The sequence below is a fragment of the Octopus sinensis genome, linkage group LG25 (genome assembly GCF_006345805.1).
Source record: "Octopus sinensis linkage group LG25, ASM634580v1, whole genome shotgun sequence".
Lineage (NCBI taxonomy): Eukaryota > Metazoa > Mollusca > Cephalopoda > Octopoda > Octopodidae > Octopus > Octopus sinensis.
In genome coordinates this window covers 3064563-3088148 of record NC_043021.1, presented here as the reverse complement: position 1 = coordinate 3088148, position 23586 = coordinate 3064563, and the positions used below count along the sequence as shown (strand labels likewise).

General features: G+C 36.7%; 1 protein-coding gene across 13 annotated transcripts in view; it reads right to left on the bottom strand.

Annotated features, from left to right (window-relative positions):
* The window catches only part of LOC115224242 (serine-rich adhesin for platelets), a 186338-nt gene that overhangs the window by 109826 nt on the left and 52926 nt on the right, over positions 1–23586 (bottom strand). For 12 of the 13 annotated variants that reach the window (XM_029795039.2, XM_036513200.1, XM_036513202.1 and 9 more), the window contains exon 2: positions 10080–10232. The gene's annotated coding sequence lies outside the window, so the exon portion shown is untranslated. The remainder of the gene's footprint in view (positions 1–10079; positions 10233–23586) is intronic. The other variant, XM_029795040.2, reaches the window with a different exon arrangement.

Genomic DNA, 23586 nt, shown 5'->3' with positions numbered 1-23586 from the left:
TTATTCCTAAAACAGTCCACATCCAACAACCAGCCACACAAATACATACAACCACATGCATGCACACACACACACACACAAACTTGTATATTGATTGAAAACAGCATGAAATACAATATTAATAACATTGTTTTTCTCACTAATTGTTATAATTATTATTCACATCTTCCCCAAATATACCATCTCACAATTTCATTGATAATTTTCAACTTTTTTTGTTTTAAATAGATATATTAATGGACAGCAATTGTATGGCCACAGCTATTTTCAAGAATATACAGATTGTACTTTCATGTAGTCCTTAGCATATGGCAACATGAATGTAACTGGCTGTCATCAGTGTAAAAGCAGGTACAGAGAGATAACGAGATCGGTCCATTTCACAAGTAAATATAATTACAACCATCCTATATTAAATTTCAGAGTGACACCGTTTTATGTACTTCAAAATCATTTTGTATTAAAAGTCAAAAGCACGGGAGTGTTTTTTTTTAGAGGAGGGAAGCGAATTACTTTTAATTTTATTTAGGTTAACCACAAAGAATTAAAAAATTGGGATTATATTTTGGGGAAAAAGTATCATACAAAACAAAATACTGTAAATATTTATTTATTTATTCTAACACAATCAATTATTAGTGATGGAAGTAGTATTAACCCTTTTGTTACCAACCCGGCTGAAACCGGCTCTGGATCTAAGTACAAGTCTTGGTTTCATAAGTTTTGAATTACAATCTCCCACCAAACCGTAGTCACAATTTATGTTCCTAACAGTAGCTAAATGATAAATAAGTTATTTTACTAAATTCTTTGTTATATTTAAAGTAATTGAAAGAAACACCGAGTCTCTCAAAATAAATACAGTAACGAAAGGATTAATACCTCTCAAAAGGTAATCATTATATCCAACAAAACATGGATGCCTTGTGAGAAGACCAAAAAATCTAGCATGACTGTCAACTCAAAGTGAGATTGTTTTGAGTTTTCAGTCAAAAAAGTTCTCTTCCAATATTGTTTGTTAGTCACTTAAAATCAACTGGGTTTTTTTTTTCCTTTTTTAAAATTTTTTTTTTACATGTAATCATTCACTCAAAGTTCAACATATTTGAAAACTCAAGTACGTTATTAAACATGTTGAATGATACTGATTCAATTTAAAACTTAAGACTATGATCATTCAAGACCCTGCATATAAAAGAGTTAATTATATCACTGTTGACAGATTTAAACTTTCATTCAATTTATGTAATTGTGTAATTGAATCTGAAGTTCAGAATTAAAGGAGGGGTTTAGGAATCTTGATTTTAATAAGTTCAATGAAGTAAATTCCTGTCATATAGCTACAATATCTATTATGTACATTAAAGTCTACAAATGAAACTATCTTTATTTATGCTGTTAGAAAAAGAACAAACTACAGTCTTTAATATCTTCCTTCAAGGTGGTACTGAGCCTCTGGAGATCTTTCCACATCATGTCCAGCCATCTGGAGTGGGGCCTGCTACAAGGCCTCTTCCAGCCCGCAGCTGCTGCGTCGAATGAGAGTAAAGCCCTGGTAGTTCATGATTGGGGAAGGTCTCCAGAGGGGCTGGAACAGGTTTGCCAGTGATGGCAGATCTGGTCAGTTCTACATATGATGACATCTGTGACCACTAACCTGGGATGCCCCCAGCCTCATCAAGCAGTAGCAGCAAACATGCAGTCCCTAATATACAAATAAACTAGTTATGGCAAGAATACACTTTTACCATATCAGAGCTAATTTGGGGCTAAGCAACCAAAGCTCCCTTACATCACACTATCATCATGAAAAAGAAAGGACATTTGGACAATGATTCTGAGACACAAAAAGACATGGCCACAGCTGGAACATCTTTTGTAAGAGGTAGGTTTGATCTGGGCTAAACAACAACAAAAATTTATTTTGTGTGTGGGGAGGGAGAGAGAGAGAGAGAGAGAGAGAGAGAGAGAGAGAGAGAGAGAGAGAGAGAGAGAGAGAGAGAGAGAGAGAGAGAGAGAGAGAGAGAGACAGCGGTGCAGAAATGGTCGTGTGGATGAGAAGCTTGCTTCCCAACAATGTTGTCCAGAGAGTTCAGTCCATTGAACACCACTTTGTTTGGGCTTCTACTATAACCCTAGACTGACCAAAGCCTGGAGCAGATTCGACAAGCAAAAAGTGTCCCTTTGTCTTTTTCTAATGTGTCTTTATTGACTCAACAGAAAGACTAAGTTTCTTGGTGTTCTTTCCAAAATGTTAAAATTCAATAATATTGCATGCATCATTGAGTTTAAACTATAGCTAGAAAGTACATTGCTTGTTATTTGGAAAATCATCAGTATGAAAATGTCATAATTTTTCATTTCCTACAAAATACCATACATCTGCTGCCAATACTACTGAGTCGAAGCTAACCTATGTCTGAACTTATAGGTGCAGACATGGCTGTGTGATAAATTTGCTTCCCATCACATGGTTTCAGGTACAGTCCCACAGAATGGCACCTTGGGTAATGTCTTCTACTATAGCCCCAGGCCAACCAAAGCCTTCTGAGTGCATTTGGTAGGCAGAAACTGAAAGCCTGTCATGTATATGCATGTGTATGTATGTATATATATGTACACTACCGTCAGAAATTAATTAGCACCCTTGATTTGCTCTTCACTCAAGGTATGTGCTGTCACCTAGTGGCCATATCTCGAACTATTGCTTTGTTGCGAGTTCACTGTTGTGCAGAACGATGACGTAACTTTGTTTGCAGAGCAGTTTGAGAGTCTACAGCCTTATGATGTTGACATAGCAGTGCAACAACAACTTGGAGTGCGGATGCAGACAAATCTTCCTTTGTTTAATAGATATAGGTAGCGCCTCGCAAGGACCGAAATCACACCATACTAAGTTTTCTCATCGCGTAAGACGTTTTGAACAGCTCATAGGTTAATTGATTTAACCTATTTAATGTAGAAATTTGAGAAGTGCTAATTAATTTCTGACGCAAGTGTATGCATGTGTTAGTCTCCTTGCTCTTCACGTCATGTGATAGTTGTCACCATCCTGCAAATGGTGTCCTTAGTCACCAATCTTCCATGGAAATATATGGTGATGAGGAAGCAAGTGAGGGTGGGTGACTGGAAGAGCATCCAGCTGTAGAGAAATCCATCTTACCAAATTCCATTTGATCCATGCAAACATGGAAAAGTGGACATGATAATGATGATGATAGTAGGTTGCTAACATAAAAGTACTTTAAAAACAACAATCAGACATATCTTTTTATACATCACCACTGCTGGAAGTACCAATGTAGTGTACTGAATCTTATCTCAAGTTTTCAAAGCATTGCTGAGTCAATGAGACACTTCCTTTCCTTGATAGAGCAGTGATCTTTTGTAGATTTTGTTCATGTCATGCGAAGTTTTGAGCTGAATATTAAAAATGATATAGTACACGATGCTAACACAAATAGACGAATGAGAGTAAAGCCCTGGTATCTATTTACAGCTTGGTGTACTGAGCTAGCAATAATTAAACGCCTCAATCATGAGCAGTAAAATGCAACGACAGAATGGAGTTTTGTTTAGTATTCAACTTGTTGGGTGCAGTTTCTCCCCCCCCCCTCTCAATCAAAACAATAGAATATCGTTTACAAAGTACAATGCTGTAAATAGATTACTGAATTAAAAAAAAAAAAAAATTTGCAACTATAAGGAATGATTCAACTGGTTGGCTTCCCCGTATTTTATACAAGAAGACACTTGGTAATTAATTAGCTGAAACACACTAATTGTAAAACAATAATAGGTTACAAATAGTACAAAACTCCATGTCAATGACAACATATCTCAAAACTTGGAGCTATGTAACAATGATCTATTGAGGTTTAACACACATGCACACACACAAACATTTGTTTATTTTTACATCCATTCCCCCATGTTAGCATGGGTTAGAAGAATATATATTCAAGTATTTTTCTGCCTTCCTTTTGTAAACCCATAGCAGTTATACATCTTCCAAAAGCACAGAGCTAGCAAATAATTTGTTTATATGCATGTGTGAATGTGTGTATGCACACACACGTATGTGTATGTGTGTATATATATAAGGGTCACACCATAAATAATGTGGACTTTTCAATTGCATGAACTAAAATTTGGAGGGGGAGGAAATAAACTACCTGCATCAACTTGTTAGTAAAGCAAGTAGTAATTTTATCTTGTACTTATTCTTAGTGCAAGTTTTGAAGAGTGCAGTTTGATTTTAACAGTTATTTTTTCAAAGCAATAAAGGTAGTGACAAAGGAGCATATTTGGCATATTTTGCTTTATGAGTTCAATAAAGGCAACAACACAACAGAAAGTGCAAGGAATATTAATGAGGTATATGGGTATCAGACAATAACTGTAAGCCAGTGTCAATGGTGGTTCCAGAAATTCTAGCCGGAAACTACAGCCTAGAAGATGAGCATTGTCCTGGAAATTCTGTAAAGTTCGACAAGGACATCCTGCAAACCCTGGTGGAACAAAATCTCATCATAACTGTTGAGGAACCAGCAGAGAAGCTTGGATTTGGTCATTTAACCAGTCATCGACACCAGCACTAGAAGAAAAATGACCATCTTTGGTCTCAAGACAAAAGGTATTCTTCCATCAGGATAATGCTCAGCCACATACAGCGAGGATGACATTCCAAAAGCTGGGGCAATTTGAATGGGAAACAATGCCCCACCCACCATATTCACCAGACATTGCTCCATTTGATTATCATTTATTCCACAGTCTTCAAAGTCATTTGGACGGAAAAAATATGAATTCTGTAGATGAGGTCAGAACAGTACTGGAGGAGTACTTTTCATCACAAACAAGTGAATTTTGGAAGAATAGTGTAGAAAATGACGGAGGGTATATTTTAGATTAAAATAGAACTTTGTTTATCTTAATTTTGAAAAATAAAAGAAGTATTAAAAAATCGCATTATTTATGGGATGACCCAATACACACACACTGTGATAAATGTAAAGGACGAGCTTAATTGTGGAACAAATTGACATGAAATCCCTTGTCTGTCCTCTACATGTCATACACATTGCCATTTTTTTCCCCCCAACCACTCGGGACTTATGACATATGAAGGGAAAGCTTTACATTTCTCAATGTACGAAACAAGGGCTAACTAAAAGTCTGAAAACAGCATGGACATTTAGGACAAACATGAAAACATTTTGGGCAAGCAAGGTCAAGAGAGTGACTCAGTGTTACCATGTAAGCTCATGGTAAAATGGGCCAGCTTAAGTATTACTTAAGCCTCTTTTGACTAAGTTACAAGGCTCAAGTGAAAAGATGCATTTGACGCAATAGGTCACATGCCTTTGCAAATGAAGTGAAATGGCTTAAACCTTTCGTTACTGTATTTATTTTGAGATGCTCTGTGTTTCTTTCAATTATTTTAAATATAACAAAGAATTTAGTAAAATAACTTGGTTATCATTAAGCTAGTGTTAGGAACATAAATTGTGACTAAGGTCTGGTGAAAGATTTTAATTCAAAACTTATGAAAATGAGACATTTGTACTACAGAGCCAGAGCTGGTTTCAGCCAGGTTGGTGTCTAAAGGGTTGAAAAGAAAACTAAAATTTTTGTTTGTGCAAGGTGGCTGGCATTAGGAATGAACTCCAGCTATAAAAGCCATGCTAAAATGACAGTGAAACCAGGTGCAATCTTCTGGATTGCCAACTCCTGTCAAACAGTCCAACCCATGCCAGCCTGGAAAACAGACATATGGTGATGGTGATAATGAAACTGTCTTGCCTAGAAACTGAGTATTCTATAAGCAAAATATCACAATGAACTTTGTATGTGTGTTAAATTATCAGTCAGCTAGGTTTATGTAAATAGAAAATATGAACTGTTAAGAGTAAGAGCCTGTTGAAAGACAGTTTACTTGAAAACAACACTACAGAATGACTAGTATAAGTGTGGTGGAGCCTCTGGTATTCCCACCACAACACTCACATTATACAATGAGAATTTTCCAGGAGTTATTTAGGTCAAATATTTAAGGGGGTTAAGAGGGATTGCAGATGACAGCCTGGTAATACCACTGGATAGTACAACTCAGGAAAATAAAAGTGGAGAGGGTGAGGATTATATTATAGTTGCTATTATAATGTAGAGAGAGAGAGAGAGAGAGAGAGAGAAATTGTATTTTTTCTTAACTTCTCCAATGTTTTGTGAAAGCTAATAGCCCAAGTTGTCAGCTGAAGCAGTAAAATACTAACCAAAGTTGGTTAAGGGGGGGTGTTTGTGTTTTAGTAAAAGAAACAGAGTAAATATCAAACTATTCCAAAAGATTAAGAGTTGCATGATAGTAGAAGTAGTAGGATAATTCCAGCTGGTTCTGTTCACACTGATTATAGCACAGGAGTAAACTAAACATTTGGTCACAACTTTTAGGAACTATAAATGTCTTAGCAGTCTAGACTGTGTTCGAAACATTAAAAATCACAATGTGGACAAGAATCTTCTTTTTAAAGTTTTATCAGAAGAAAAAGGAAGGGCACTGCTCCTGATCTATTTCAGGGTCTCTTCAGACAGTGGGGGTATGTGATATCAAATTATCCTCAGAAAAGAAAAGAATCTGCTAAAAGCAGCCAAGGGTCATTTGGTGGCAGCAACATTAAAATAGGGGACAAAGTTTACCTCTCACCACCAATAAATATGAAGCGGACCACCACACTGTTTCTGTTAACCCCATTTCACACACAACACTTGTGCTGATCTGAGGTAACAATATGCCATTCACACTGGAAAGGAACCTGAAGCCGCGTCATTGTGAAGCAAACTTCTTAGTTGCAGCCATGCCTGTATTCACAAAGTTCTAATCACATCTGGAGGCCATCACCCCATTCCGTTGGTAATTTCTCTGGTATTGTGCTGATATATATAATCAATCAAGATTAGTAGAGTTATATAGAGCACTAGAATAAATACCATACACACCCACATACATATATATATATACATATATATACATACACACACACATATACATACACACATATATATATGCATATATACATACACACACATATACATAGATACATATATACATACACACACATATACACATACATATACACATACATATACATATATATATACACACACACACACACACATATATATACAAATATATATATATATACATACATATATATACAAATATATATATATACATACATATATATACAAATATATATATATATACATACATATATATACACACACAGTTATACACACATATATACCCATATATATATATATATATATATAATATATATATATATATATATATATATACATACACATATACATGCACACATACACAATTATATACACACATATACATACACATGCATATATGAGTGCAGGACCGTCACCAACAGTAAACAACATGAAATACAAAAACAAATTACTTGAATACACAAACAACGAGAGAAACAAATGGAAAACAGGACAAGTAACATAAAGAACGACCCTTCATCAGTCGTTGGCTGTCTACCTACACCTCATTTCGAGCATTGAACGACATAATGAGTCTTCAGAGACAGTTGTTCCCATAAATATATAAATAAAAATTTGGGATTTATGGAGGGTCAGAGTTGGGAACAGAAACAAATATGGAGGGTTGTTAGACCAGAATGAGGGTAAAATAGTGAACAATGGAGCAATATTTTCTTTGAAAAGAAAAAAGATAGGAGAGAGAGATAGAATATGTCATATATATATATATATATATATATATATAATGGCTTAATTAATCATGTGCATGGTGGTCAGCCAGAATCATAACTGTGACATACATATTCATAATACTTTCCAGCAGATTTGAATGTGAGTATGCTAATTGCTATTGTATTTTGTCATTGGAGAACGACTTCTTTCAAATGACTGTTTAGTTATAACACACTCAATTCCCTGTATGCATCATGAATCAAGAGTGTTATGAACACACATTTGCCTGAAAGGAGACATTCTCCTCCAATGATGAAATACACCAGTGATTAGCATATTCCCATTCCAATCTACCAAAACACAATTCAGAACAAATATTTATGTCATCATTATGGTTCTTGTTCACTGTACGCAAGACAATTTATTACCAGCTGGCAAACATCAGCAAATGTTTTATTTGCTAAATCCGATAAATGAGAACAAAAACTCATTTAAATTCATTGGTCCAGGTAGCTTTGGTTGAAGAGACACAACAAGGTTGAAACACTGGCGTTCCAACACAAAAAGTCAAAGTCCCTTTACTCGAGTATGTTATGAATACACATTTGTTCTGAGAGGAAGTGTTATTCTCCACTGACAAAATACAACGGTGATTAACATATTTATGTCTGAAGCTACCAGACTGTATTAAGAATAAATATATCCAGTTATAATTATTTATTAATGAGTTAATTAGAGAGCTCAGATTTGATGGTATTTCGGTGGTATTTCAATGTCATCCATATACACCAGTATGGAGTTTAAATAGGGACTTATTGATTGTGAAAGTGTGCAGTGACCACATATGTTGATCACAGCATTAATGCATTCATTAGCAAATAGAAAGGACTTTAAAAAAAAAAAAAATTTTACTCATTTTATATGTAGGGTCTCTGCATACTGGTGAGCATATGTGTGTAGGGGGGGTTGAATTATTGAAATATGAGTAATACTTCATTAGTAACATAACACATCAAAACCTTTGAATGAAGATTTAAGGCATATCTCAGAATGCCCTTTTTTTAAATGGAATTGTGCAGCTTCCCAGTTACAGAAACTAATGGAACATAAAATTCATTTCGGAGATAGGAAATTGATGCCCAGGAATCACCATCTTGCAAATATATATGAAAATAGCTCCATGGAATTCACTTCTCTGTAAAGTAACATGACAATAAATAAAAAAAACCCACATTCACAATGTACACCAATAACCATCAATCCTATCACCACTTCTCATACAAATTCATGCAATAATTATTTTGGAAAAGTTTCGCTTGAGACGAACTGCATTTCATCAAAATCTCAACTTTCAAACAAGATTCGCAAAACTGAGATAATACCTGTAATTCAGCTATATAGTTTGAATCATGTAGATTATTGTATTTTACCTATGGAAGGAATATACACACATAATAAACTGTAAGAAACTCCTCGTAGTATAAGACCAGCAATTTGCATTTTCAGAGGTGTGAGAGGTTTTAATGAAGATTTGCTATGTCTCTGCAAACCTGATAGTCTCCAAATCTATATATATAAAACTGTAGTTGTGTGAGTGTCTGTCCCCTTCGATTTAGATTCCTAACTCCTCCCACATTTTGCGGTGCAGTTTAACCAAATTCGGGCATCTTATAGTCGTGATTCATATCGAGCCCGTCTGGGTATTAGCGCGCGTCAACAATGAGTCTATGATTTTAAAAATAATTTAACATTTTTTATTCCATTTTAATGCATAATTTTTCGTGTGTCGATGGCGGCGGAGTTGGCGTCCATGGTCACACCTGCACCTGTTTGCTTCTCCCCCTTCTTCCCTCCCTCGTGAAGCTGTGGGGAAGGGAGTGTAAGGAAATCAACGTCGTAAAGCGTTGTCAAGGAGACCAGCGTTCTTTTAGAACAACGACTTCATGGCTTGAAGACACCAAAACAGAAATGGCTAAGAAAGCCCGAATTGGCATCTATAAGGGAAGTAACTCTCTAAAAATGCTTATATAGTTATTTCCCTTACAAACCCGAGCAACGCCGGGCGATACTGCTAGTATCAAGTAAAAAAATAAACACAAAGTATAAAGCAGCTTTGCTTGTAGTCAATATGCTGCAAGCAGATCACTGCCAAACACTACAAACAAGGCTTTACCTGTCTACAACATCCAGTCAAATCTTGATCTGAACCCTCAAATCACAGGTATTCACACACAAATGAAAATTTAACATACTTTAGATACAGAAAGAATGATCAATAAGATTCTGATAAGGGGGGGGGGAAGAAAGTTTCAAATACGTAAGTAAGCTTACTAAAGCAAAAGAATTACCGTATTGTCTTGTGACAAGTATTAATGTACATGTCCAGTGTATAGACTCAGTCAGGGCTGGCTTGTAACAGCCAAGACATCCAAGTTGGTACATCCTTTCAACACTGCTTCACAACACATCCATAGAGATGCAGCAGCACAGAGGAAAACCTGCTGATAAAGAAACACATGAGTAAATAGTCACATAACAATAATTCCACAAACAACAACATTAGCTGCAAAAGAAAATTTACTTATCATTATTGTTGCTTGACTCTAAGCATTTTTGGTATTGTAACAATTCCCAGAATTATAAGCTGAGCAAGTTCAACTTCGGAAACCTAAAATTCCATGTGATTTCATTTCTTACTCTTTTACTTGTTTCAGTCATTTGACTGCGGCCATGCTGGAGCACCGCCTTTAGTCGAGCAAATCGACCCCGGGACTTATTCTTTGTAAGCCCAGTACTTATTCTATCGGTCTCTTTTACCGAACCACTATGTGACGGGGACGTAAACACACCAGCATCGGTTGTCAAGCAATGCTAGGGGGACAAACACAAACACACACATATATATATATATATATAAACTTTTTTAACTGCGGTACACTTATATTCTTTTCAAAATTCAATGGCACACCTGAACTGAAAATATAACTAAAAGCATGAGGGAAAAAATTATATTCAGGTTACACTGCAGCACACCTAGCATCATCTCATGGCAGATCAGTCTGCAGAGCACTGCTCTACAGAGTTTAAAAAAAGACAATATTCAAATATGTATCATTATTTTGATGCTTATTTGAATTTTGATAGCCTATTCAATGAAGTAACATTAAAAGGAAGATAAGCATTGCCTTTACTACAGAAGAAGAAAGTATATAATGAAAGAAGAGAGAGTACTGTACCAAGGATTTTGCTTATATATATTTATTTTTTTAAATAAGATTTGGTTTTTTTAATTTTTTTTCACACCTGTGCAGGTGGCACGTAAAAAGCACCCACTACACTCATGGAGTGGTTGGCGTTAGGAAGGGCATCCAGCTGTAGAAACATTGCCAGATAAGACTGGAGCCTGGTGCAGCCTTCTGGTTTCCCAGATCCCCGGTCGAACCGTCCAACCCATGCCAGCATGGAGAATGGACGTTAAACGATGATGATGATATATATATATATATATATATATATATACATACGACAGGCTTCTTTCAGTTTCCGTCTACCAAATCCACTCACAAGGCATTGGTCGGCCCGGAGCTATAGCAGAAGACACTTGCCCAAGATGCCACGCAGTGGGACTGAACCCGGAAACATGTGGTTGGTTAGCAAGCTACTTACCACACAGCCACTCCTGCGCCTATGTTTTCTTCATTTGTTTACTTCTTGTTTCATTAATTAGGTAATATTATATACAAACTCTTGACTAATATCAAAGTAAAATATCCTGGATGGCTGTCATTTCGTAAATGTGACATTTATTATCTTGACTCCATTATCCATTTTCATCGAGCCAAAACCCCCCCACTTTTAACAAGTGGCACAGTTGAATTAACCTTTGCCTATTATTAATACTTAGGTTATTAGCACAGTAATAATGATTTCTGACTTTGGCACCAAGCTAAATACTTTGTAGTAGGAATGTAACTAATGTAATTGACTCCAGAACATAACCGGTACTTATTTTATTGCCCCTGATGGGAGAAAAGGCAAACACATCCTAGTTGGATTTGTACTCAGAATCATCCTCATTTCATGTCTATAATCCATGTGGGTATGGGTTTGGACAGTTTGACAGGACCCAGCTCATCAGAGAGCTGCATTAGGCTCCAATGTCTGCTTTGGCAAGGTTTCTGTAAATGGATGCCCTTCCTAATGTCAACCACGACAGTGTAATGGGTGCTGTTTGCATGGCATCTGCACTTATGGTCACCAAATAACTTGCAAGACAAAACCCCTTGATGGATTTGGGGATGCAGATTTGAGGGATGTGGCTTTCAGTCAAATACTGGAAAACATGTAACTAAATAATGCAGAGTATTCTACTATTTTTCCATTCACAACCCTTGTTCACACAATATTGTACATGAGCATGAACTTAAAAGAGATAATAATTAATTAATGCTGGTATATTGACGATGCAGTTGTAAGCAACCTGACGTATAAAAAAAAACAAAGCACCTTCTTTAGTCATATAGACTCATAGGAGCAGTTTCCCCAGATTCTCAGGTCCACCAACCAACCTGCACCCTATATGCCCCTGTCAAATCCCTTATTCTTACCTCTAGCTTCCACAATCTCGTGAACTCACTCACCTATCCATCCTCTGCAATCCCTAGTTCACTCCAGTAACTTGGATGTGCAGACCTTCCCCCATCTCTGTTACATCTTCACCATTTTTCTCTCCTCATCAGAGTTAACCATATCACTCTTCTAATGCAAGACACTTTTCTGTCTCGCCATATTGCTCCCCCTCAGTTGAGGGTTCTTGTCTTGCAAGTACTTGGCAACCTCACTGCTGCTGGTCCCATGTAAAAAGCACCCAGTACACTCTAAGTAGTGGCTAGTTTTAGGATGGGGAACCAGCCATAGGAACCATGCCGAAACAGACAACAGTTCTTGGTGTAGTCATCTGACTTGACTGTTCCTGTCAAACTTTCAACAGATGCCAGCATAGAATACAGACATTAAATGATGACGAAGACAACTCTTTCTCATTAAAATTTGACACCATTAGCTGACAAAGCCTAAAAATGCATATGAAAAAAAAAAAAAAATCTTCAGACCAGAATAATAATTAAGTTGCATACAAATTTATCAAATTGAAATTTGTTGCTTTCCTCAGCACAAACAGACCTTACTGCAACCCCCACTGGTTTTTATGCAGCTAAAGTTCTCTCCGGGTATTACTAAAATAGTTCAACTCCTTCTCCAGAGGAAAGGAAAGATCAAACCAAAGATGAACTTAAGATAGAAATGAACATAAAATATTTTGATTTACTGTTTGTCACTCTCTTCTCTTAATACAAATAACAATAATAATTCTAACTTTGGTGCAAGGCCAGCAATTTTGAGGGTAGGGGTAGGTTGATTCTATTGACCCCCAGCACTTGACTAGTACTTATTTCATTGACCCTGAAAGGATGAAAGGCAAAGTTGACCTTGGCAGAATGTGAACTCGGGGTGTTAAGAGCCTGGATGAATGCAACTAAGCATTTTTTTTTATATACATGCTAAAGATTCTTCCAGCTCACAACAACAACAATAAAATAATAATTAATAATAAAAATAATTAATAATAATATTAATAATAATAATAATTAATAATAATATTAATAATTAATAATAATAATATTAATAATTAATAATAATAATTAATAATAATAATAATAATAATAATAATAATAATAATAAAGAACAATAATTAAGGATAGTTTTACCATGGAAAACCAGTCAATAAATTAAGTGTTAACCCTTTAACATTCAGATCACTCTGTGAAATATGTAATGCTTATTTATTCACATTTTTAATTAATCATGCATTTACCTGTAAGCTTTGAGATTTCGATGGTGTGATTGTTTATATTTAGAATGACATTGCCAAGTAGGTGTGAGAGGGTGGATCTGGTCAGTATGAATATAAAGCAGGTAAAATATTTTAGCCAATTATGGCCCGATTTAAATGTTAAATGGTTACAATTTACCAAGTATGTTTTATAAAGGTGTGCAACACTTCAGAATTACAAGAAATGGCAATATAATTGAATGCTATCTGTGGCCCTTTACAAACCACTGAATGAAAAAAATTTTTTAAATCTCTTTTACTTGTTTCAGTCATTTGACTGTGGTCATACTAGAGCACAGCCTTAAATCGAGCAACTCGACCCCGGGACTTATTCTTTGTAAGTCCAGTACTTATTTTATCAGTCTCTTTTGCCGAACCGCTAGGTGACGGGGACATGAACACACCAGCATCGGTTGTCAAGCAATGCTAGGGGGACAAACACAGACACACAAATGCACACACACACACACACACATATATACGACGGGCTTCTTTCAGTTTCCGTTTACCAAATCCACTCACAAGGCTTTGGTTGGCCCGAGGCTATAGTAGAAGACACTTGCCCAAGGTGCCACACAGTGGGACTGAACCCGGAACCATGTGGTTCGTAAGCAAGCTACTTACCACACAGCCACTCGTGGAGAAATTCACTGAAGAAAAAGAAAAAAATTCTGAAGACAGACTTATGTCATTCTTTCTTGCAGCATGAAGGAGTCTGGAGAAAGAATGGTGTTTCATAATCAGCTTCACAAGTGCAGGGATGGCTGTATGGTTAAAAGGCTTGCTTTGCAACCACATCTAATTCAAGTTCAGTCCCACATGAATTCAAGTTCTACTATAGCCAACCAATGTCTTGTGAGGGAATTTGGTAGGTGGAAACCATGAGGAAAATTGTAGTGTGTGTGTGTGTGTGTGTGTGTTTTGTTTCCCACAACTGCTTAACAGCCAGTGAAAGTTTGTTTACATCCTTGTAGCTACAAGGATGTAAACAAAAAGACTGATAGAATAAGTAAGTAGCAGGCTTAAAAAAGAAGTTCAACTAAAACATTTCAAGTGGTGCTACAGCAAGGCTGCAGTCCATCCAATAACTAGAACAAGATAAAAAAAAACAAACAAACAAAAACAGCAATGACCCCCACCCCATACGTGCTGTGTTAGTAGGAAAATAAAAACAACAAAGCAGGTGACAAAGCCCATCATATATTTACATATACTCATGAGAAATGGCGATAGAGATAAGGTTCTTTTTAGTTTACATTGAAGTAGTTTAATATGGCATGATCCACAATAGAAACAGTGTGGAACACGGCAAGAATGATGACTAAATACGGGTACTAGTGTTTGAGTTAAACATTACTAACGAGAGAGAGAGAGAGAGAGAGAGAGAGAGAGAGAGAGATGAGAGAGAGAGAGAGAGAGAGAGAGAGAGAGAGAGTGTGTGTGTATGTGTGTGTGTGTGTGTGTGTGCACATACAGGAGTAATGGATATGTGGGTCAACCTTAAGTCTATGTTTGATACATTCCGATAAGGTAAGTTTGTGAAATCTGAAATCAATCAGAAATGATCAATGCTATTCAACAATAGCGCCCTTACACAAACAGAAGAAGATGAGGAATCTGAGAGAGATTTATTTAAAGATGAATGTAAAAGACTAAAAAAAAAAAAAAAGTTATAAAACAACAACAACAACCACCACCAAAACTTGAAATAGTATTTATCAAGTGGAAAATGATATTTTCAGTTTAAAAAAGAGGTAGGTGGTGTTATATCATCTATCTGAATGACCAGTTACTTGGATAGAAATATGCAAGAAGTATGTAACTATGAAACTAAAAGAAGAAAAAATAATAATAATAATAATAATAAAACCTATGCAGACTAAGATAGCAAATACTGAGAGAAAAGAATTGTTAATGTTTGAGCTATCGCAGATATTCAGTTTATCTAATATCCTCTCTCTCTCTCTCTTTCTCTCTCTCTCTCGCACACACACACACACACACATTCACTGGAGTAAGTAAGATATTTCTCCCCATAAGTTCTTTGTGTTCCAGAGAAAGAAAACATCTCGTGTCAAAACAGCCATCCTCAATGGAATAGACCAGTGACAAAGAAACTGAAGACAGACGAATGAAGCCATGACAGAAGGAATTCCAAAATTCTCTGTGGGAGACAATGCAAGTTGCAGGTTTCCACTCCATTACACACTATCTGCTGATAAATCTTTACTTAATTAGAGTTTGTTTTGATATCCACGACAACAGGTAGTGAAGGGTGGTATTGAGAGATTGTTTTGTTTAAAGACTAGCTCTTTTGTCAGACTGAGGGCCTGGCTAATGTTTAAATAAATAGCAAATCAGCTCTAAATATAGGCTCTGTCGTCACTGTGACCACCACCGGGGAGAAAAGAATTGTTAGAAAACACCGTGTAAAATAGTAACACAATATCTTTCATACTTTAACATAATCACATTCAGATTTTCATCAGTAATTGATAGGCAAAAAGGATTATCAGATTAATAACATTAATCTACAAAGGTCTAACTGGATCAAGGAATAATACATCAGATATGAAACCCAAGTTGCATTAGCTATCTATCTTCCATACTTTCTCTCCTGTCTCACACAGACATTTTATTTATATATATATATATATATATATATATATATCAATGGAAATTGTATATTACAAGTTGTGATGGTTGTGGGTAGCCATCAGAACTAGCACTATCACAAAGACACACACACACACACACACATATGCATGTACTAGCTAAATGTATTATGTACTGGTGAGTTTGTCATCAGTGCTGAGGAGGACACAGAGCAATACACACACAGTTCAGATGTCTGCCTAAGAGTGGTCTCAAGCTAAAATCAATATGTCAGCCAAGAACGGAGCAGTTCATTGAATATAAGGGGAGAACAGGAAGGAAAAATAAAAATGAAAAAACTTTGTGCACACAGAATATTTTTACAAAGATTATTAAAAATGACAACAACTGAAAGAACACACACAGAAAAAAAAAATGAATTGGCATGTAGCTTAGTAAAGCAAGCAAGTATATCACAACCATAACACGAGGAAGGAAAGCTGTTAATATTCTGTTAGTAGTGTTCACTAGCAAGTACTGTTTGTGTTCACTAGCAAGTACTGACGTACTTGGTACTTGCTTGTGAACACAAACAACTCTACACTAGAAATGCTAGAATCATTCACAAACTGATTGCAGCACCAACACCTAGGAATGAAAAATTATTCAACATTGATTGGAACAAGAACAAGCTTGGCTAACAACAAAAAAGACACAAAAGACTGGATGGGAATAAAAGATGTTGATGCTGGCAAGAAAAAGATGCATTTTTACATCATATATACATTCATAACTCTATTGTCAGACATATATAGACATATAGGCGCAGGAGTGGCTGTGTGGTAAGTAGCTTGTTTACCAGCCACATGGTTTCGGGTTCAATCCCACTGCGTGGCACCTTGGGCAAGTGTCTTCTGCTATAGCCTCGGGCCAACCAAAGCCTTGTGAGTGGATTTGGTAGACGGAAACTGAAAGAAGCCCGTCGTATATATGTATATATGCGTGTGTGTGTTTGTGTGTCTGTGTTTGTCCCTCTAGCATTGCTTGACAACCGATGCTGGTGTGTTTATGTCCCCGTTACTTAGCGGTTCGGCAAAAAAGACCGATAAAATAAGTACTGGGCTTACAAAAGAATAAGTCCCGGGGTCGAGTTGCTCGATGAAAGGCGGTGCTCCAGCATGGCCGCAGTCAAATGACTGAAACAAGTAAAAAGAAAAAGAAAGAAAGTATATAGACAGATGGACAACAGAGAGGAGAAGAGGGAGAGAGAGAAAGAGGAAAATATAAGAGGAGATAAATAGCCACACATTTACACACAGACACACAGATAAATGGATAACAGCTTATCGCAAGAAGTAAAGCTGACTATGCTGTACAGAATAGGTATAGTAGTGACGAACAGACAACAACTACTACCATTTGAATATGTGGTTTCTACTTGCAAGCTGTAGTAATTTCCATTCATTCATACAAGAAGAGATAGAGAAATGAATTGAAAATTTACACACACACACTGGTGTATAACCGACACACTCCTTTATTACTGTGTGTGTGTGTGTGTGTGTGTGTGTGTGTGTGCATATCATTGCATATTACAAAACAGAAGGAATGCTTCACTGATCGCCTCCTACCGAACTCCTCATCCCTCCAAATCATTGGAGTGCTGGAAGTGACCACATCTCAGTGAGGGAAGGCTTTTCAATATACAACATTCCCATCTTTGCACACACACACACACACACACACACACGTGTGTGTGTGTGTGCGTGTGAATGCATATATATATATGCATGCATTTATGTTTGTGTGTGTATATATATATGTGCATGCATTTATGTTTGTGTGTGTGTATATATATATATACATATATATATGCATTTATATTTGTGTGTATATATATATATATATACATATATATATGCATTTATGTTTGTATGTGTGTATATATATATATATATATGCATGCATTTATATTTGTATATGTGTATATATATATATATATATATGCATGCATTTATATTTGTATATGTGTGTGTATATATATATATATATATATATATATATATATATATATATATATATATATATATATTTTTATATCTGTGTGTATTTTTGCGTGCACACACACACACACACACACACACACACAAAAGCTATTAATATTCAAAGGTGGCAAGGAATCAACAATGTGTGAATTCCTCACTTTTTGAAGGATTTAGTGGCTCAAAGGTACTGAAACAACTAAAATAATAATAATAATAATAAACTAGCAATCTAAACTCCCTCCTAGTCTAAGTGATAATTTTGCCCATAGATCCAGAGAGTCATTTCACATCCATATCTTTCAATGATATAAAATAGGAGAAAAGCAAAATCTAGTCAGATGGACTTGGAGCTAAAAAAAAATTTTTTTTAAATACATAATTGAATTAGAAGTACTATAAATGGATAATAATACTTCTAATTTTGGCACAATGCCAGCAATGAGGAAAAGGAGGTTGATTACAAAGAACCCAGTGCTTATTTTATCAAATCCAAAAGGAAGAAAAACTTACTCAATCTTGATGATTATTTGAACTCAGAATGTAAAGAGCTGGAAGAAATGCCACTATGCATTTTGTCTGGCATGCTTAATGGTTCTGCCAGATCACTTGCCTTTTAACAATCCTCACTACCATAGGCACAAGGTCTGAAATTCTGGGGCTAGTTGGTTACATCGACCCCCAGAGCTTTGCTGGTACTTATTTAATCAACCCCAAAAGTATGAAAGGCATAGTCAACCTTGGCGGAATTTTGAACTCCGTACATAACGACAGACGAAATGCTTCTGAGCATTTTGGCCAGCATGATAATGATTCTGCCAGCTCACTACCTCAACAACAACATCATCATCATCGTTTAACGTCCGTTCTCCATGCTAGCATGGGTTGGACGGTTCAACCGGGGATCTGGGAAGCCAGAAGGCTGCACCAGGCTCCAGTCTTATCTGGCAAGGTTTCTACAGCTGGATGCCCTTCCTAACGCCAACCACTCCGTGAGTGTAGTGGGTGCTTTTTACGTGCCACCTGCACAGGTGCCAGGCAAGGCTGGCAACGGCCACGGTCGGATTGGTGCATTTTACGTGCCACCGGCACGGAAGCCAGTCGAGGCAGCGCTGGCATCGGCCACGAGTTGGCAAATAATAATAATAATTATAATAATCCTTTCAACTATAGGCACAAGGCCTGAAATTTGTATGGGAAGGGAGACACAGGGCGACTCAATTACATCACCCCAGTGCTCAAATGGTACTTGCTTCATTAGCACCAAAAGGATGAAGAGCACAGTCGACCTTGAAGAATTTGAACTCAGACATTAGTAATAATTACGGATTTAGGCAGACAGCCAGTAATTTTAAAGGGGGGGGGGTATTACTTGATTGGTACTTTATTTTATTAGTCTTGAAAGGACGAAAGGCAAAATTGACCTTGGCAGGATTTGAACTCAGGATGTAAAGAATTATATATAACCAAATAGTACAAGGCATTTTGTACTTGACTGGTACTTTGTTTTGAGGACAGGATAAATTAACCATGGTAGATTTGAACTCAAAACAAGGAGCCAGAACAAATTTTTTTCTCATGCTTTAATGATTCAGCCAATCCAGTACCATTTTTATATCTGTTTCTGATTTAGGAAGAAGGCCAGTCCGTTTTGAGGAGAGGAAGCAAGTGAATAACCATTGATTCCAAGATGAGAGCCAAAATCAATTGCAGAAAGGTTTCAACTCAGAACAAGGAGGGATGTAACTAAATACCACAAGGTATTTTGGTTTGCTTTCCTTTCTACTTAAGCACAAGGCCTGATATTTTGGGGGGAGGGGTAAATCAATTGCATTGACTCCAGTGCTTAACTGGTACTTATTGATCTTGAATGGATGAAAGGCAAAGTTGACCACAGTGGAATTTGAACTCAGAACATAAAGACAGTCAAAATAACACTAAGCATTTTGCCTGGCATGCTAACGATTCTGCCAGCTCACTCACTGCCTTAATTGGCTATAATAATTATGATGATGATTTCAAATTTTGGCACAAGGCCAGCAATTTCGGGGGTGGGGGATTAGATTGAGCCTAGTACTCAAGTGGTACTTATTTTAACGACCCCGAAGAGATGAAAGATAAAGTTGATTTCGGCAGAATTTGAACTCAGAACATCAAGACAAGTGAAATACCACTAAGCATTTTGCCCACCTTGCTAACCATCAACTCTCCTAAGCACTGCCTTTAACAACAACAACAACAACAAAAACAATGATTATTTCTAATTTTGGCACAGAGCTTGCACTATTGAGGCAAGGGATAAGTCAAATTATACTGGCTCCAGTATTTGACTGGTACTTACTTTATCAACCCTGAAAGGATTAAAGGTGAACTTGACCTCACCAATATTTGAACTCAGAACATACAGAGCTGGAGGAAATGCTCCTAAACATTTTGTCTGATGCATTAATGATTTAACCAGCTCACTGCCTTTATAATAATAATAATAATCCTTTCTACAATAGGCACAAGGCCTGAAATACTGGGGGAGGGGGTTAGTCGATTACATAGACCCCCATGCATAACTGATACTTATTGACAACAAAAGGATGAAAGACAAAGGTAACCTCAGCAGAATTTGAACTCAGAACATAGAACATGGACAAAATACTGCAGAGCATGTTGCCCAGTGTGCTAAGTAACAATTCTGCCAGCTCACCACCTTGTAATAATAATAATAATTAATTCTTTTATTGGCCACAAGGGCTGACAAAAATTAATTATAACATAAAGGGACAAACGGTTTTGTCCGTTTGTGAAAAAAATCCGAGTAAAAAAGCAGTTTAACAATGAAAAACTCCCAATAGGGGGAGGCATTATGAAAGGTTCCTGGTGGAAAAAAACCCATAAAAGCCAACGGAAGCCTGGTCAAAAGGGGGTAGAGATCCCCTTTCTCCTTTTGTAATAATTTCTTACATTTGTATAAGGTTACAGATTTTGAGAGGTGGTCAAAAAATGAATGGCTGTCTCTAGCAGACAGATAACTACTAGAACTTACTTTATTGATCTGTGTGGATGAAGGGCAAAGTTCATGGTAGGGCAAAACAAAATACTGTTTGGCATTTAGTCCCATGACAAATGCTCAACCAATTTCCCATTTTACAAGAAAGGTCTACAGTCAATTAAACTGAACCTATAATATGACTTACTAATAAGAATATGACTCTTTACTCTTTTACTTGTTTCAGTCATTTGATGTGGCCATGCTGGAGCACCACCTTTTAGTCAAGCAAATCGACCCCACGACTTATTCTTTGTAAGCCTAGTACTTATTCTATCGGTCTCTTTTGTTGAACCGCTAAGTTACGGGGATGTAGACACAACAGCATCGGTTATCAAGCGATGTTGGGGGAACAAACACGCACACACATATATATATATACATATATACGACGGGCTTCTTTCAGTTTCCGTCTACCAAATCCACTCACAAGGCTTTGGACGGCCCGAGGCTATAGTAGAAGACATTTACCCAAGGTGCCACGCAGTGGGAATGAACCTGGAACCATGTGGCTGGTAAGCAAGCTACTTACCACACAGCCACTCCTGCGCATGACTAATAATTTTTCTTTTTTTTTCCCCACAAAGCCTTATATTTTCAGCAAGTCGAACAGGCCACTTCTTTCAAAACCTTTAGTAAAGTGAAGTTGTTTCACTTATGGTAAACAACATGCTTACCTATTCCACCATTACTACACCAAAGAAATACTAATATCACAAACCAAAGCAGTGGAGGACAACTAACTTGCTAGAAATAGCAATAAAATCTCTAACAAAATAACATCTTTACATCTGAGGTTAGGTGGGTGGGAAAGAGATGGGAGACCTATGGCTGGAATCCCTTTAATTATAAATTATGTTTATAAATTATAAATTATGTTTATAGTTATAAATTATGTTTCTTTGATCAACACCACCACCAGCAACCATAACAACAATTATTACAGTATGGCCAGAGTCAAAATCAGAATCAGAACGGCAATAATTTAAACCAGCTAAAGAGTTAACACCATCAAAATCCTTACTGCTACACTACCGTAACATAAACATCACCAATAATGAACTGAATATTCCAGTTTGCTGTGGTGTGTGTGTGTGTGTGTGTCTGATTAAAAAAAAAACATTCCATCAACCAGGAGCTTCCTGTACACAAGTGGGAATTAGCCAGCTTCATTAATGTAATCAGGTTGTTATATTTTCCAGAATGTTTGACCTTTTTATTTATTTATATATTATTATTATTTGTCAAATTCTCTAACATTAGCTTTTCTTTTTTTCCCCTTCAAAAAAAAAAAAAGAAAGCCAAATACACAAGATAAAAAAAAATAGGAAAGAGAGAATGATGTGCAGAATACTTGAAGAAAATATAAGGGTTTGCCGCCCCAAAAAAAAGTTTGAGAGAAAATGGATAGGTAGAACAGATAATAAGTATGTGTGTGTGTGTGTGTATGTATATATATATATATATATATATATATATATATATATATGAGAGAGAGAGAGAGATTAAATAAGAGTCACTGACTAAAGTTGGAGTGGAAGCAGAAAACCAAGGCAGAGTTGTTCACTAGAAACAAAGAAATAGCCAGGAAGTCTGACAGAGAATAAGACACGAGGAATGAGTGTGTGCAGGAGAGGGCGGGGGAGATGGGAAAGAGAGAGAGAGAGAGAGGAGAGAAGAGAGAGAGAGAGAGAGGGAGAGAGAGAAGAGGGTACTAAAAGTGAATGAGTGATACTTGCTAACCACAGTAATATAGATGGAAAAAAGAGAGAAAGAATTAGATAGAAACAGTGCGAGAGAAAGAGAGAGAGAGAGAGAGAGAACAATCTGTCTTGGACTAGTTGTAGTAATAGCAAACTACAATTTGTCAGATTCGCAGTAGCAGTAGTCGTTGTAATAGTAATAGTAGTAACAGTAGCACCATAACAATAACCACCAAGTCACCACCATGTTAGTGGAGCGAGAGCGAGAGAGAGAGAGAGAGGGAAGTGGATTGTTGTGTCGAGAGGAGAGCAGTGAGTTGAAAACTACCAGTGAATTGCAGCCCAGCCTAGCAGTGGCAGCTGCTACCACTGCAACTTCCTTACTACCTACAGCTACAATTTTTCACTGTACCCAGACTCAACATCAGTATGCAGTTGACACACATAGAACACCTGCCCCACCCACCCCCCCGCTTCCCCACTGCCAACCAGGCCTCCCACAACCATAAAATAGCAAAGTGTTATATTATTATTATTATTATTATTATTATTATTATTATTATTCAGTCTTTAGATGTCACCTTT